This window comes from Macrotis lagotis, chromosome 1, assembly GCF_037893015.1.
Source record: "Macrotis lagotis isolate mMagLag1 chromosome 1, bilby.v1.9.chrom.fasta, whole genome shotgun sequence".
NCBI classification, from domain to species: domain Eukaryota; kingdom Metazoa; phylum Chordata; class Mammalia; order Peramelemorphia; family Peramelidae; genus Macrotis; species Macrotis lagotis.
Genome location: NC_133658.1, coordinates 431,628,886 through 431,647,317, shown reverse-complemented (window position 1 = coordinate 431,647,317; position 18,432 = coordinate 431,628,886). Strand labels below are relative to the sequence as shown.

General features: G+C 36.3%; 1 protein-coding gene across 26 annotated transcripts in view; it reads right to left on the bottom strand.

The window, feature by feature from the left end:
- KLC1 (kinesin light chain 1) overlaps positions 1–18,202 on the bottom strand; it is a 77,742-nt gene extending 59,540 nt beyond the window's left edge. For all 26 annotated transcript variants that reach the window (XR_012473879.1, XR_012473878.1, XR_012473880.1 and 23 more), the window contains exon 1: positions 18,112–18,202. The gene's annotated coding sequence lies outside the window, so the exon portion shown is untranslated. The remainder of the gene's footprint in view (positions 1–18,111) is intronic.
- Positions 18,203–18,432: the final 230 nt, after the last annotated feature.

Genomic DNA, 18,432 nt, shown 5'->3' with positions numbered 1-18,432 from the left:
TTACAATCCCATGTCTATAATGCACTTCCTTTTCACTTCCATCTCTTAGACTTCCTAGCTTCCTTTAAGTCTCAGCTATTCAATTCTTATCAGAAGTCTTTCCTTAATGAAATTTTGTGAATCTTAATGAACCAGTTCAACTCTATTCTACCTCTGCTGGTGAATCTCTTCAACTCCCTTCTCCTATCATTTACTTGTGCTTTACCAAACCCTGAATTACTCCCATCTTCTGTCTTCTTTCATCCTATTTACATGCTGTAGAATACATAAACCTGATGACTGAGTTTGCTACAAATTTATGTTCACTAATCTCAAATAGATCCTTCACGGCAGCAACCCAATCAATTTATTCTTCTCTAATTGAATCTATATGCCACTTACCACAGAGGCTATTTCAAATCTTCTCTCTAGAAGCCTTCCACCACTGTACACACTTTACTCATCCTTTCAACTGCACTTCAACCTATATTCCAAGAAACAGAGACTATTTCATATGCACTCCCTCTTGTCTCCTCATCTCTATCCACTGCAGCATCTATGTGCCCCCAAGGAATTCATATATTTAATCTTGGTATAAAACATCTCTTCAGACCTATCTGTGATTAATTGCTTATTTGGAGCTGTGAGAAAAAAAATTCTGCTAAGCATTTAGTAGTATTTAATAACAATATTATTGAGTTCCTAAAAATGATCCCTACTAGAGTACTCTTCCCCCCCTCTCCATTTAATAATTCTTTGTTTTTGCCAATCCATGCACCCTTAAAAAAAAAATGTGCATCCTAAAGGAAAGCATTCACTATTTACATGAAAGACAGGCAGCAGTGTCATAAATTATTAATATTTATCTCCCTTTTAAAACAGTGACTTTTAAAGCAAAAAGGTTTGAAATTTTTCATAGGAATACACAAAAGTACTCAAGGAAGGAATCTGTTTATTAGTGTTCTCTGATAGAAAAAAACAATAAAATGGTTTTGTTCAACTCCATGTTTTTCCAAATGTGGCTGAGTTAATTGGATCCAACAAAACAAAGATAACGTGAATTGTTATTTGTTTTTGCAAAAGGCAAGTAGTCTAGAAAATAATTTAACATTTGCTGATCAGTCTCACTGTGGAGAGGAGGGAAAAGGGAAAACAGATTGTGTCACTAACAGTAATTTTCCTTTGATAGAAGAGTGGTGTACAATTAAGCTACCAAAAAAAATAAATAAAATGAATACTTTGATTAGGTTCTATGAGGAAAGAAAAAGAATCTGAAATTCTGAAATAATTTACAGAGCTTCACTACAGTGCAAAACTCTATTAACTAGACCAGGGTTAGGATCAAGAGTTCAATCACATGCCAATTCAATTTAACCGTATCAAGGAATATCAGAGCATTCTCACTGTGTCCCATACTGGTAATAGAAAGTCAAAAACTGACACGGTGCTCAAAGGGTTAATAATCTAATGCTTCATGAGGAGTTGAACTCTTGAAAAATTAAATTATAGCACTGGTCTTGGAGTCAGGAGTACCTGGGTTCAAATCTGGTCTCAGACACTTAATAATTACCTAGCTGTGTGGCCTTGGGCAAGCCACTTAACCTCATTTGCCTTGCAAAAACATAAAAAATTTTAAAAAATTAAATTATAGGGGCAGATGGATGGTGCAGTGGATAAGAGAACAGGCCCTAGAGTCAGGAGAACCTGAGTTCAAATGCAGTCTCTGACACCTAATTACCTAGCTGTGTGATCTTGGACAAGTCACTTAACCCCACTACCCAGCAAAAATAGACCAAAAAAAACCTGCACAAAAATAAAAAGAAAATCAGATTATAAAATGTGGTCTCTCCAGGTTTCTTTCTATTGTATTATACTTGAACTATATTGTATGTATAGTTCGACTATAACTAAATCTGCTGGTAAGGACTCCAACTTTCTGGTACAGAATGGTTGCTAGCAAGCTTAACAGCTATTCAATTCATCAAAGCACCTATGAGAAAACAGAGTGGAATATCTTAAGGGAGAAAAATGCATCTAATAACAAAAATATTTTCCAATAAGTATGACTTTGTTAAAATAATTTGATGATTCTCATCCCTGCTCCATGTATCTCCAATCTAAAAAGCACATTTTCAATTAATTTCTGTTCTGTCCTCTGTACTTATGTGATTGTGTGATTTACAAAATACCTTATCATCTAGTCTAGTGGTTCTCAAATTTTTTGGTTTATGTGGCTTATATTTTTTGACATTTTTACCACATTAGAAATTAAATCTTAGCATTGTTGTGAAAAGTCTTGACCTTGTGAACCCCCTGAATTTCAGAGATTTCCAGGAATCTCCTGACTGCACTAGAACTACTGATCTAGGAAAACTACTGATCACATTACAGATGAGGAAACTGGAGATTAAAGCCAAGTAATTGAATTCCAAAATCAATACACTGTTTTGCTTTACCACAAGACCCATTGCCCTCTTAGGATCTTTTGACACCAAATGTTTATCTCCTTTCTAGAAATTTACTGTTTCTTTCACTTTCATAAACTATAAGAGTTCTACTTCTGTAACCATTCTACTTCTGCTTTGATGTTCCTCTTTTACCTCTTAACTCCAACATAAAGTTTATACCCCAAGGCTCATTCCTTAATGTTCCATTTGTCTTGTCAGTCTTTACTCTTTAAATGAAATAATCTTTTCTACTGTATGAAAACCTATCATGTTATTGGTAACATATGCATGTTAAATACCACCAAATTTTTATTCTACTTCCATATTGGATATAGCACTTCCCCTCAAAACTTGCTTAGTTCTTTCCACCATTCTCCATACTTCATACAACCCCTTCATGCTTATGACTTATTTGCTATAAGCAAAAAATATTCATTCTTCAGTGGCTCAGTGGTAATGAAACTTTCAGTTCTTAAGTAGTAAAATGGTCTTTAGACTCATGTGGACCCAACTTCAATTTGGTAAAACCTCCCAGAGCTTTCAACTGACAAAGCTCAAGAACCTATAATATAGCAAGACTCTGACTTTACTGTGGGATCTTAAACATTTAACACATATATAAAACTTATTATCTATTACCACGCCCCAAATCCTGATTTTCTTCAAAGCTCTAGCACATGATATTTAGTTGTATCTTATCCTCACATTAGATTGTAAAAGTCAAGAGGACAAAAATGTATCATCTAAATTGTCTATTTCCCCTGGTCCCTATTAGTGTTCTCACCATTAGATAATCTAAAAATCAACTCAAAAGCTGATTTCACTTAAGAAAATCCTGAGGATACTAGCCATGATTAGATTTAGGCTTTTGTAGGTCCTAGGTACTTCTACTGAATCAATCCTTTGTTAGGTACATTTCTACAAGTACATCCTATTTCATAAAAAATCTCAAATATTGATCTTTGCTGTTATTTTCATTTTTTAAATGAAATGACTGCCTCACTTTTTACCATACAACTTGTTTTCCAAGAAAGAATTCAAAGTGTTGCAAGAATGAACTGTTACTGGGTGAGATGAGCAGAACCAGAAGAACACTGTACACCCTAACAGCAACATAGGGTGATGATCAATCCTGATGGACTTGCTCATTCCATCAGTGCAACGATCAGAGACAATTTTAGGGAATCTGCTATGGAGAATACCATCAGTATCCAGACAAAGAACTGTGGAGTTTTTAAATAAAGACCAAAGCCTACTACCTTCAAATTGTTTTCCAAGGCACAGTCAAAAACAAAGTGAAAGTCAAGCACAATGAAATCATTGGTCTTTTATAACTGCATCTCTATACTATGTTGCCAACAACAACCACTAATGGATTTCTCCCTTCTCTAAATCCTTTACTATTACATCTGTACTCCACAATCCAGTATTTGCACATTAACTTATAAAGTTGTTATGCCCTATATGCTTCTAATTCCCTAATCCTTTCATGTGTTCTGTTGGATATATTCAATTCATTAACAGACATTAAGAGGCTTATATGTTCAAGTCACTGTGTCACTGGAGATACACAGACAAAAAAGGAAGTAATATCTACCCTCAAGAAACTTTGATTCTACTGGGGATAGAACATGTAAAAGATAATAAATACATAATATATATAATAACATATAATATATAGGTATATAATATAAACATAACATATAAAATATAATAAATATATAACTTGAGGAGGTCAAGAATTCTTAACTACTAAGAAGATCAGATATAGATGTAGGAGGTAGCACCTGACCTGATCCTTGAAGGAAATTTAATTAGAGGCAAGAGAAGTTCATTACAAGCATTAAGGACAGGCCTGCAAAGACATGGAGCTGAAGATAAATTGTTGAGTATAGGAAAGAGTAAATGAAGCTTTGTGATTGGAATATCCATAATGGAAAAAATATAAGTCTAAAAATGTAGGTTGAAGCCAGATTGTGAAGGGTTTTTTACATGCCAACCTGAAGAGTTGATATTTGGTTTAGAGATAACAGATAGACAGGCTCTAAAGATTTTTGAGCAAGGGAATGATATGGGTCAGATTTTTGCTTTAGGAAGACTTTTTCCAGCAGCTATATGACAAATGAATAAGAGGAAAGGGACTAGAAACAAGGAGCCATGTTAAGAATCTACTGCAAAAGTGAAAAGTAATGAGGACTGCAACCTGAAAAGGTAGTTGTATGAGTTAAGAGGTATAAAAAGATGCAAAAAAATGTACAAGTGGAATAAACAATATTTAGCAACTATCTGAATACAAAATGAAGCAGAGATAAGAGACAAAAATAATTACAAGCTCAGTAATCTGAATGACTCTGAGTATGATGACAAAAGAGGAAGAGTTAAGCTCTCAGGGGGAAAAAGGAGGGGATGAGAGAAAAGGCACAGGTAAAGCCTTGACAAAGAAAAGCCCCTCTTCATTAGAGAAAGGCTTTCTCCAAACAAACTGACATTCCTCTATGATTCTGAGGTATAAAGAAGAAAAGAAATTCCCTGCTGATGGTTTCTATTTTCTTAGTACAATCAATAGGAAGGACATCTATTGATTCAGGAAGAAATGGGAGCAATGGTGATTTGACAAGAAAAGAGTTTAAAACAGTCAATGAAGGACATAAAATAGTAAATCAAGAAAAGTTTAAAGTATTCAAAATAGAAGAATAGTTCACATCAATTAAATCAAAGTGTCATGATCAAATATTTTTTCCTTATCAACTAAAGATTAACATTCTAGAGAGAGCAAGACTTATACTTCCAGTCAGCTCAAATCACCCACCACAGTGGTAAACACATCACTCAAGTCTTCATGGGTTCAATGGGCAGACTAAATAACTCAAAATTCAATCCTACTATTGCTTCTAATTTTAGATGATCAAAAAAATACATTCACTTCACAGTTACATTATTAATTTAATTCAAGCCAATATAAAGATTTTTTCATAAATATTTATAATATATCCAGTACTATGATAGACAATAAGGAAGTTACAAAATAATTATAAACAGACATCTTTCTCTAAAAGAAATTAGATTCCTCTATTATCTGTTGATACTAGGCAGATTTAAATTACCATTAACATATTCCCAGAGAGTTGATATTATTTGTTTAACTTGTTCTTAATTGCTTTTCCAAACTCAGAAAAGCCTACCTGTAAGTGAAGCATTTCCAAAAAAAATGGAAAGAAGGGGGAGGCGGGGTTCTAAGAATATACAACCAGTTCTACCCAATTAAAATTAAGGAGAAATTCCAACTTAAAAATTGATAAAATATCAACCACAAAACCCAGGGAAAACATGATTAATTGAAGTTCACACAAAATCTAGAAAAAAAACATGAATTAAATAAGGCTAATTTAAGCTCATGGCTTCTACAAGCATTTTAGAAATATTAAAGTAGGCATGCTGATACTAAATATTAGGTCAGTTTCCATTTCCACTATTAAAGAATTAAAAGTAGTTAGTTTAGATCTGCATAAATAAGTCTTAAATTAGTCTTGACTTCTGACCAGCTATACAAGTCATCACTGGGGAATGATTAAATAAATTGTGGTATATCAAATGTAATGGAATATTATTCCTCAAAAAACAATGAATGTGATGAACACAGAGAAGCTTGAAGTAATAAGAACTGATACATAGTAAAGTAAGCAAAAGAAAACACATAATAAGATTATGACAATGCAAATGGAAAGATCTGCAACCACAAACCAAATGAAAATGAATGCTACAAAATTACAAAGTACAAGGATGGCCCCATAAAAAAAAATTCCCCTGACATCTCTGATAGATGACTGCATTTATTTTCAGATTTTTAAAAACAAATTGATCAGTTTTGCAGATTGTTTTTTCCTCTTCTTCCTCATTTTTTTACTCATCCGTAACATATTTGATAAGTTTAAGGAGAAATAAATTTGTGAAATTTCCAAAAGCATTCCTTTTTTTAAAATGGAAACTTAATTTAACTTTTAATTATTGACTGTCAGAAGAATAGAGTAGATTGGCAGTTAATTTCCCACAATATATCAATTCAATGGGGCAGCTAGTGAGCACTGGCCCCTGGGTCAAATCCAGGCTTAGACACTTAATTACCTAGCTGTGTGACCTTGGGCAAGTCACTTAATTCCATTGCCTTCCACAAATATATATAAAATCAATTCAGCATCAACTCATTTTTCTAAGTCTTTCTTTTTTAAATGTTATTTTATTTTTTCAATTACATGCAAAGATAGTTGTCATCATTCATCTTTTTGTAAAGACTTTGAGTTCTACATTTTTCAGCATTCATCTTGTTAAGCCTTTGAGTTCCACATTTTTCAACTTCTCTCCCCTTTCCTTCCCCCTTCTCAAGCTATCAAGTAATTTGATTTAGGTTATACTTGTACATTCATCATTTTCTTTTAAAAAATAAGAGATAACATATAGGTAAATTATTGTACATTTAAGATATATACTATTGGGATCTGGAAAGGCAACAGGACTTCAGTTGAGTTTTAAAGGAAACAAGGAAAACCAAGAGGCAATAGATGACGAGGCACAGCATTTCAGGTATTGGGGATAGCCAGCACAAATGCATATAGGGTTCTGTGTGAGGAATGGCAAGTAGACCAGAACACACAGATCACAGAGCTAATAGAGGAGAGGTAAAGTGTATAGAGACTGGAAAGACAGATAAGGGCCAGGTTGTGCAAGGATTTAAATTCCAAATAGAGGCTTTTTATATTTGATGCTGGAGGTAAAAGGGAACCACAGGATTTATTAAGGAGGAGGAGAAAGGGGGAAATGTGTGAGAATTGCAGTTTAGGAAGATTACTTTGAAAGCTGAGTGGAGGATAGCCTTGAATGGGGAAAGACTACAATAGTCTGGGCATGAGGTGATGAGAGTATTCTATACAAAGGTAATAGCTAGGTAAGTGGAGAGTATATTTATATATAAGGGTAACTGTGAAAAAGCAGATGAGAATTTCACTGAAATTATGGGCCTGGATATTTAAGATGATGATGGTGCCTTTGAGAGTAATTGAGAAGTTAAGAAAAGAGGAAGGTTTAGGAAGAAAAGATAAGTCCTGTTCTGAATATGCTGAGTCCAAGTGGCAAAGGTACTTCAAGTCTGAAGCTCAAAAGAGAGATTAGACCTAGAAATCAAGATCTAGAAATCACCTATGTAGACATGAGATAGACAAATGGAAGTTGATGAAATCATCAAGTGAGACACTAAAACAGAAAAAGAGGGCCAAGGGACAGCACTTTGGGGGGGGGGGGGATCATTTAGTGGTTATTATCTGGATGAAGATTCAGCAAAGGAAATTTAAAAAGAGTAGTTGCCCAAAAACTTAGAAGAGAAGCGATTAGAGTGATCAGTAGTGCCCAAAAGCGACTGTGAAGTCAAGATTTAAAAACGGTCATGGGGCAGCTAGGTGGAGCAATGGATAAAGCACCAGTCCTGGAGTCAGGAGTTAGGACCTAAGTTCAAATCCGGCCTCAGACACTTAATAATTACCTGTGTGCCCTTGCACAAGTCACTTAACCCCACTGCCTTGTAAAACAAAATTTTTTTAAAGGTCATTAGATTTAGCAACTATGATGTCATTTGGAACTTTAGAGAACAGTTTCAGTTTAATAAGGTGAAAAGACAGGGTTAAGAGACTGAGAGGAAAAGTAAAGGCACCTATTGTCCAGCACTATGTGCTAAACCCCGCCTGATATTATAACATAAGTGCCTGAGCAGCTAGATGGCACAATGGATAGAACACTGTCCCTTGAGTCAAGAAGACCTGAGTGCAAATGTGACTTCAGATATTTAATAATTCCCTAGCTGTGTGACCTTGGGCAAGACAGTTAACCCCATTGCCTTAAATGAATTAAAAAAAAATATAACACAAGTGCCTCTACTAGTCTGAATGGTTTTTTCCACAGAGGTTAACCAAAAAGAAGAGATATAAAATGATAACAAGAGGTAGTGACAGAAGGAGTTTTTAAGGCAAGGAAAAACATGAGCATGTGACTGGTAACAGAGAGAATGAAGATTAGAAAGATAGTGGATAGTGGGGTCAGTCTGATGGAGAAGAAACAGGATATTAAGGGTGCAAGTAGATGGGTTTGCCTTGGCAAAGAGGAGGGCCCCCTTTTACATGCAAGGCAGAGGTGAAAGAGGAAAAGGTAGAGGAAACATCTGAGTGACATGAGTAAAAGAAGGAAGAAGCAACAATTCTGGCAGAATGGCTTAAATTTTTCAGTGAAGTATAAAGCAAGGTTCTCAGCTAAGAGGGTAAGTAAAAGGAGTGCCATGAGAGGCTAGAGAAAGGACTGAAACAACTACTATAGATCAGAAAATTGAGAAGGGAAGTGTAAAAGAACTGTCTGGATAAAGTGAGGACACAATTGAGATTATTATCTAAGTTTATAGTGCACCCCATCAGGGCAATTACAAGATTTTCTACAATTCCATTTACATGAATATGAGCGAAAAAAAAAAGATGCTAAGATGGTAAGAATAACCTATGGTAGGGAATGGGCAACACATGTTCTGGGAGTCTGGCATCTAAAGTCCTGGGATTGGTCCAGAACAGTATGTCTGGACAAGGAGCTAGTCTAAGGTCCTGGGAGAAGGATCAGGGACAAAGGCTGAGGGATAAATGGAAAGGAATAGGAAAAACTCTTGGATAAAGGAGATAGCCAAGAGGCAAACTGATCCCCACTGGGCACTTGAAAGACCATAAGACTAAGATGATGGCCCAGAGACAAATGAATCCCCATAGGGTTCTGGGAGGACCCTGATGAAGATTGAGGCCCAACTGGCAAATATAACTTCTTATCTTTAGCTTATTAATCAATTAATTATTAATCTGTAACTGAGGAATTTCTAAGACAGTACAGAAAGGGTTTGACATTTAAACCATTAAAAAAAGTCTAAAGAACATACAGGAATCTAGGATGACAACAATAGACTATTTGACTATTTTATAATTTTTTAAAAATAGAAATAGGTATGATCTAAAAGCTTTCTCGAAAGTAACAAAAAATTCCCCAAATGACAAATGATCAAAGGATATGCAAAGGCAATTTACAGATGAGGAAAGCAAAGCAATCCATAGTCCTGAAAAATTCCTCTAAATTATTACTGATTAGAGAAATGCAAATTAAAGCATCTCTGAGGTACCACCTCACACCTCTCAGACTGGCCAATGTGACCAGAAAAGACAATGATCAATGTTGGAAGGGATGTGGGAAATCTGGGACACTAATACATTGTTAGTGGTGCTGTGAACTCATCCAACCTTTCTGGAGAAAAATCTGGAATTACACCCAAAGGGCAACAAAAATGTGCATACCCTTTGACCCAGCAATACCACTACTGGGTCTATACCCTGAAGAGATGAGGAAAAAGAGTAAAAACATCACTTGTACAAAAATATTTATAGCAGCCCTGTTTGTGGTGGCAAAGAACTGGAAATCAAGTAAATGTCCTTCAATTGGGGAATGGCCTAGCAAACTGTGGTATACGTATGTCATGGAACACTCTTGTTCTATTAGAAACCAGGAGGGATGGGAATTCAAGGAAGCCTGGAGGGAGTTGCATGAACTGATGCTGAGTGAGATGAGCAGAACTGAAAGAATATTGTACACCCTAACAGCAACATGGGGGTGATGATCAACCTTGAAGGATTCGCTCATTCCATCAGTAAAACAATCAGGAACAATTTTGGGCTGTCTGCAAAGGAGAGTGCCATCTGTATCCTGATAAAGAGCCATGGAGTTTGAACAAAGTTCAAGGCCTATTCCCTTTAATTTAGAAAAAAAACCCAAATATCTTATTGTCTGATCTTGTTACCTCTTAGACTTCTTGTCTCTTCCTTAAGGATATGATTTCTCTCTCATCACACCCAATTTGGAACAATGTACAACATGGAAACAAAGTAAAGACCGACAGATTGCTTTCTCTGGAGGGGTGGGGGGAAATTGTAAAACTCAAATAATATCTCTAATAAAAATAAAATTTTAAAAAAAGTAACAAAAACTTCATCCTTTCTGGAGAGCAGTTGGGAACTATGCCCAAAGGGCAACAAAAATATGCATACCCTTTGACCTAGAAATATCACTACTGGGTCTATACCCTGAAGAGATGATGAAAAAGGGTAAAGATATCACTTGTACAAAAATATTCATAGCAGCCCTGTTTGTGGTGGCAAAGAATTGGAAATCAAGTAAATGTCCTTCAACTGGAGAATGGCTTAGCAAACTGTGGTACATGTATGTCATGGAATACTACTGTTCTATTAGAAACCAGGAAGGATGGGTATTTCAGGGAAGCCAGGAAGGATTTTCATGAACTGATGCTGAATGAGATGAGCAGAACTGAAAGAACATTGTACACTCTAACAGCAACATGGGGGTGATCATCAACCTTAATGGACTTGTTCATTTCATCAGTGTAACAATCAGGGACAATTTTTAGGGTGTCTGCAATGGAGAATACCATCTGCATCCAGAGAAAGAATTGTAGAGTTTAAACAAAGACCAAATACTAATACATTTATTTTTTTTAAAAAGGGATCTTATTATATAATTTTGCTATCTCTCTTATTTTTTCCTCAAGTATATAATTTTCCTTTCAACGCATTCAATTTTGATCAATGTATAGTATAGCATGGAAACAATGCAATATCAGACTGCCTTCTGTGGGGGGTGGGGTAAGGGAAGCGAGATTGGGGGAAAATTGTAAAGTTCAAAAAGCAATAAAAAAAGAAAGTAACATAAAAAATTGAAAATTACCTTATTTAAGAAATAGGTAGTGGCAGCTAGATGGCGCAGTGGATGGAGCACCAGCCCTGGAGTCAGGAGGATCTGAGTTCAAATACAGCTTCAGACACTTAATTCCCTAGCTGTGTAACCTTGGGCAAGTCACTTAACCCCACTGCCTTGCCAAAAAAAAAAAGTATCAATGCCACAACGGTAAAGAAAGTAGATAAGGAAAAATCTATTGGAGGAAAAATGCCTTAATTCTGTTTTAATCAATAATGTTTTGTCAAAAAAAATGTGTCAGATGCTTTACCAATTGCTATAATGAATCATTCACAAAGGCAATTTTGAATTAGATACATTAAATTTATGAATTATTTGCAAACAAACGGTAGCTGAACCCATGAGAGCAAAATGACATGACCAAAATTTCTGTTATTAAAGGAAATTCAGAACACTAAGTAAGGTCAGATTACTGACCTATCCCTTAGACAAACTAAAGTGGACAATAAAAGCCTCTGATTGAAGACAATATATGAAAGTTACAAGAAAAATTAAGTAAATGTTACTTCTAGATGTATGTCAAAGAGTCTACTGTAAATGTGATACAATATCAAAAGCTGCAGAAATTTTTAAAAATAATCAATATGAAAGAGTAACTTTGACTCCATCAAGACTCAATGGCAACAATATGAAAGTCAGCAATCATGCAAAAGAGATAAAAGTCATGTCCAAGCTATAATGGCTTCATCTTAAATTTTAGATTTCAAAATGAAAGCATTTTCCCTGAATATTCCAAACACTCCAATCCATAACTGAAGAAATCACAGGAAATCTCTATAATCATTTACTTTTATTCTCTTAACCTAATGTTTTTCATGTACTAACAGATGCTTACTCAAAGGGAAAAAAAATTCCTAGAATGACTGTACTGGATAGCTATTTAAAATAAAATTTCTCATTTTCAGAGTAACAAAGCTTTTATACAGGGTGACATAATTCAGACTTCCAGCACCCTGCTTTTTTTTTTAAGTTTTGTGCATTTAGAACCAAAACTTACACTATAGATGTATAGAAGCTTTAAGGAAATAGACTAGGTCAAGTGACCAACAAATTGGAGGACTGAACAGTCTCTCCAAATCTTATAATCTCTTGTACCTCTCACCAAAATAAGAATTATGCACAAGAGATGGAACAATTGCAGCTCTCTCTGTGGTCTTGGACACTAAGAATCCAAGTGAGGTCTAACATCAGAGATTACTAATTCCTAACCCCTAGAACTTGCTTATTCAACAACTGGGCAGCATAATTCAACTGTAACTCACTAAGGCATTCAACCATGCCAGGGAAATCCAAATTCAAAAGTCAGAAAATTTGTTAAGGCTGCTGATAGAAGCTTATAGCTCTTGGAGCTACAACAGAGCTTAGCCAGAGAACTGATTGGAGGGAAAAGGGGCAGGGAATGTTCGGGGCTCCCTAGCACTCCACTGAGGCTGAAAGAGTACAGCATCTAGTTAGGTCCAGTTCTGTTCCCCCTTGGTCACAGAGAAGACAAAGATTGGTGAATTGTATATAGCCCAGAATAGGAGACTGAAACTCTCTGACTTCTAATATCCAAAGAAACAACCATCAAAGAGAAGTAGACAGAAGGTAAGTGATAGGAGAATAATAGGAGAAAGTAGAGGGAGGAAGAAGACCAAAATGACCAAAGTTCTCAGGAGGAAGAAAACTCAAAGATCTTGAGCATAATAAGCAAATAAATCAGCAGGGAAGGTATTAGTAAAAGAAAGAAAGATGGTCCCCTCATTTAGCTCAGTCATCTATAAATAAGTATTCTAAGACAGGGGCAGCTAGGTGGTGCAGTGCACTGGCCCTGGAGGCAGGAGGACCTGAGTTCAAATCCAGCCTCAGATACCTAATAATTGCCTAGCTATGTGGCCTTGTGCAAGTCACTTAACCCCACTGCCTTAATAAAATTCTAAGACAAAGGAAAATGAATCAAAACAGAGGACCCTCTGTTGGTTTCTCAACAAAGTATGAAATCTCACAGATGTTTCTGAATGGTTTAGGAGAAATGAGAATTGTGAAAGTACAATTTATTGCCTGCATATCAGAAATAATTAGGAGAATAGAAAAACTTAAATCCTCAGTTGCAAGTCTTACCAAAGAAACAAAAGCTAGGATAATTGGAATTACAGGGAAGTACACATGAAAGTGAAGTACAATCTGGGAGAAATAAAAAGCAATAAAAGAAAGAATGATTCTCCATAGGAGGAAAATATATTGATTTCAAAGATAGGATGCACAGGGACAACCTAAGGATCACAGGACTTCAATAATGAACAAAAAAGAACATTTTTTTAATGGAAGTAAATAGGGTATGTTTCACAATTATAGCTAAGGAGAAAATTCATAATCATAAATAAGAGAGGTGGTCACAAAAGATAAATATTTTGATTATGTGAATCTGAAAAGCTTTTGGATAAATAGATCATTGTGACTAAGTTTAAAATGGCAATTACTGATGGGGGGGAAATATTTTTGCATCAAATATGTTTGGTGAAGGTCTGATGGCAAAGATAAATAAATGACAACACTAAAAAAAGAACCCTTTCCCCATACATAAATGATTTAGGGATCAACAGTCCTCAAATTTGAATTTCAGTTAATAACCAATAAAACATTATAGAAAATAACTAACGAAGAGGAGACAATGGATAGAGCACCTGCCCTGGAGTCAGGAGTACCTGAGTTCAAATCTGGTCTCAGACACTTAATAATTACCTAGCTGTGTGGCCTTGGGAAAGCCACTTAACCCCATTTGCCTTGCAAAAATGTAATATTTAAAAAAAGAAAGAAAATAACTAATAAGAAATGCAATCTAAAAAAACTTTCAGCAAATTAGCAAAGATGACAAAAAGAAATAGTTAATAAGAGATGCAAAAATAAAAAGGAATTTCACAAATGATGGAAAAGTTATGAGAAGAGAGGCACACTAGTTTACAATAGCAATCTTCAAAATTAAGGCTACAACAATCTTTCCATTTTTCAATGACAAGTGTCTTATGGTAGTCCAGAAATTAATGTCTGTCTAACAAAAGGTAAACTGCCATGCAAAAAAATCACTTATTTTATAACCTTGTAGAAGTGTGTGAGTATATGTGTGCATACATTATGAAAGTATAAATGTATATATGTATAAAAATTTAATTCTGGATCTTCACACATCATAAAGAAAAGAGATGCATTCGCTCTCAATAACTTCATGTTAAATATGCTCTGATGGTTAGAAAACTAGGTCATTTACAAATAAATAGTTCTTAACATGATTTTTTTCTAAGTCTTTGCTCAAAAAGATAAATATAGCTTCTTTTTATGTTTATTTCTATGCCACTCAAAATGCCAATTCCATGAGTTTGCTTTTTAATTCTAATAGCATCAACTTAAAGACTTCTAAAATGAAAGCAATGGCCCAGCTTTGTTCTTTGAAAAAACTTCAGAGGCCACCTATAAAAGTTATGGAGGACATCTTTATCTTCTTTCAAGATAAACCTAAATCTAATCAGCAATACCAGCAAATTACTATTTAGTGACTGAATAAACAGGGGAGTTCTATGGCTAAAGAAAAGCTATCTTTTCAAATGGTTGCTCAACCTAGGGAACTTCCTAAAAGCAATGTGCTCTGACTACATTTCCTCATCTGAAAAATAAGAATTGGGAACTACATACAACAAACTCTGTAAGACATTTCTAAAAGACTTACAAAACTATACAGAGATTAGCATTAATCTACAAGTGAGAAAATATGAGACAGAACAATTCAATTGTCAAGTTTAAGTATTATTCATATAAATGCACAAACACTCCTACTTAACATGAAATGACAGCAAATTAATGTGATAATTAAATGTTCATCAACAGAATTTCTTCCTAATCAAAAAGACAATTGAAACTTGCTGTAGACTTTTTAAAAGGTCAATGTCTTCAGGTTTTAATTAGGGAGTTGTCACCTCCTATCTAGACTAAAAAAGGTGTTATGAATGATTTTTACCTTGAAAACACCAAGTCAGAAATTTTATGACAAATTCTCTTCCTTTTTTAAACATAAAATGTGAGGGGGAACCCTCCATTTCAATCACTGTAAATATATTCATTTTAATTTCTTTTCTACTTGCTTAAAATATTCAGATTTCTCTAATATTATTCCTGAACTTGAATTAAGTTAAACTTTAAAAATACAAGCAATTCCGTTAATAAGTATTTGAGACTAGATGAGAATTATAAGAGAAACAAAATATAGTTTCAGTCCTAAAAGAGCTTACAAGAACTAGAGAAAAACAAAACTATATATATAATAATAATAACAAACAGTTCAAGATAGTCATTATGAAACGCTATATTTTAATATGGCTATGAGTGCTAACAGAAAAAGGACAGATCAGAGAAGGCTTCAACTTGAAGCAGAGAGGGCCGCTATCTAAGAAAAATTGTGTCTCTATAGAATAGATAAGTATTATGAAAAAGGTAACAGAGGATAGAAGGGATTCTAAAAGCAAGGTATTCTGGTGGAATGTTGAGGTAAATCTAACAAAACTCTTGATCAGAAACATATAACCAGAATATGAATGCCCTTGAAAGTCATTCAGAGTAGTTTAGACTTTATGCCATAGAAAACAGGGAGCTAATTGAAACCCAATTGCTGAATAGTTCAAGTAAAAAAAAAAAATTTCATGTCTTTTGTCTATACTGTATTATGCTTAACAGTCTACTAAAAGAAATAATTGAGACATAGTTTTTCCTCTTGCATGACTACTGTATAACTACTTGTGATAATTACTGTAAATCTCTAGATCCACTGGTCTGAAGATATTTTTCACTCTTAAATACTGGAGAATTTCACCAGAGTTTTTGTTCATGTGGGTTACATCTATCAATATTTACCATATTAAAAATTAGAACATTTTACTATTATGAAAATAATTTTGACCTCAGGGAGACCCCTAAGAAGACCACACTTTGAAAACTTCTATTCTAGACAATATTCTAAATTGGGCTTTGGTCCAAATTATCTGTATTCATTTGTCTCTAAATTTGTGATGCAACTAGAGGAAATTCACCTTTTAATTTTATTTTTACATTTGAAAATCCAAGGACACAAACAGTAGAAGGCTACAGAGTCAATAGAACTTTTAAACTATTCCTAAAGTTTTTGAGTAGGAATATCAGAAAGCACTTGAGCTAGCATCTGTCCATTTGGGAGCAATAGGGCCAGGATAATTTCAGAATTGTTAAAAAGATCAATTATTTTCATTCACATTGGATACTTCAAAATTGTCAATCAATATTTTTTAAAAGCTGCGGGTGCAGTGAAGATAGTCTCAAATTCAATATTCTAAGGATATTAAACTTAAATATATATTTAACATTTTTCAAAAGGTACAGGTCAAATGAAGATAGCCTCAAAATTCAATATTCTAAGGATACTGAACTTAAATGTATATGTAATATTTTTGAAAATGGTTATCATCATTATTTGTTTCATGGAATAGTAGTTTTATGCCAAAAATACAGATAAATCACTTAACTTCTAAAAAACTGCTTAAGAGTTAGAATTATTCCTACAACTGGTTCAAAACTTGTTTCTACATTTCTTTAAAGAAATGAATTTCCATGTAAAGAAAACCTCTGAAGGGAATTGTGATGAACCCAGAATGATCTTATGACCATGTAAGGTTCAATATCAAATTCTCTTCATACCACCAATTTTCACAGCAAGGTTGCCAAACTTCAACTGCAACATGATGCAGAAATGATGTTGCATTCTTCAGTGACTTAGAGAAATTGGTTTTTATATCACCTATCCTACAGAGCAGAATACGACAATCTACAACACATTAATAATCATTTTTCTCTAAAAAAAATTTCACAATGAGGCATAATAAAGGACTCGTGTCCCTCTAATGCTGAATAATTTGTAAATATTACAGTTTACTAAACATAACAAGGCCATTTCATGTTTCCTAATGGGCATTTCATTGGCCTCCAGTGAAATGCTCATTAAAAGGAAATGAGTAATCCCAACACCTATAGAAAGATCAAGAAGGGTAATTTCCAATTAACTAGAACAAGGAATGAAGTAATTATATGGCCTATTTTATAGAGCAAGTTCCAAAATATTACAAAGTAAAAATGTTCATGTCTAACTTTCTCCAAAATGTCTTTCTGCAAGGTAACTTCATAAAAAAAATCTAAGTATATTTTTAATTCGATATCATAAGAGACAGTAAAAGATGCCTCAATAGACAAAACTACTAGAAAAAGTAACATTGGGAGAAATGCGGACATTAATCTGCATTATAATAATGCCATGTATCGGATTTTCTTTTATTACAAGAATTGTACAGATTTTATAACTGAAGAATTCCTCCGAGTTTGAGAAGTTCGGTTTAAGAGAAAAGGGGTCGCGTTCTGACAGCAGACACCGCCAAAGGGGAGAGGGGCCAAGAAGCCCGCTCGAGACAGGGGACGAGGAGGGCCCTGCCTTGGGATGCGGGGAGGGGAGCGGACCTTCCCTCCTCCGGGAATGCTGGTGTCTCACGGCAGGGCCCCGGTCCAGGGTCTCCTCCCTGGGCGGTGTCTCGCGGTGAAGGGGGGCCGGAACCGCAGCGAGGAGGAACCCGGAAGGAAGAGGCCACAGCTCGGACAAAGCGGAGCCGGCGCGGGCAGCGGGGGACCCCCGCCGCCCCCCGCCCCCCCCGCGGGGCTCCGGGCTCGTGTCCCCCCCCCCGCCCCGCCGCGGGGCTCCGGGCTCGTGTCCCCCCCGCCGCCCCGCCGCGCCCCGCCCGTCCCGGGGGACCGGCCCGGATGGAGATGGGCAGATAAGCGGCGGGCGCCCCGGAGCCCCGCCGCCACTCACCGTCCTGCTCCTGCGGTGACCGCGCGCCGCCGCGCTGACCGGGAGCCGAGGGCCGCCCCGGGCCTCCGCCCGGATCCGCCGAGTGTGGAGGCAGAGGGCCGGCCCCGAGGAGCCGGGAGGGCCGCCGGGCTGTCAGCGCCGCGCGGGGCAGGTCCGGCCGCCGCCGCCGCCCCGGCGCATCCTCGCCCCCGGCGCCGCCGCCTGCGGAGCCTCCCCGCCCGCCCCGGCCCGGCCCAACGGCTGCCGAGCGGCCCGCGGCGCGAGCCGGCCCGGAGCTGCGAGAGCGGCGTCCCCGGCTGTCCCGACAGCCGCCGAAGATGG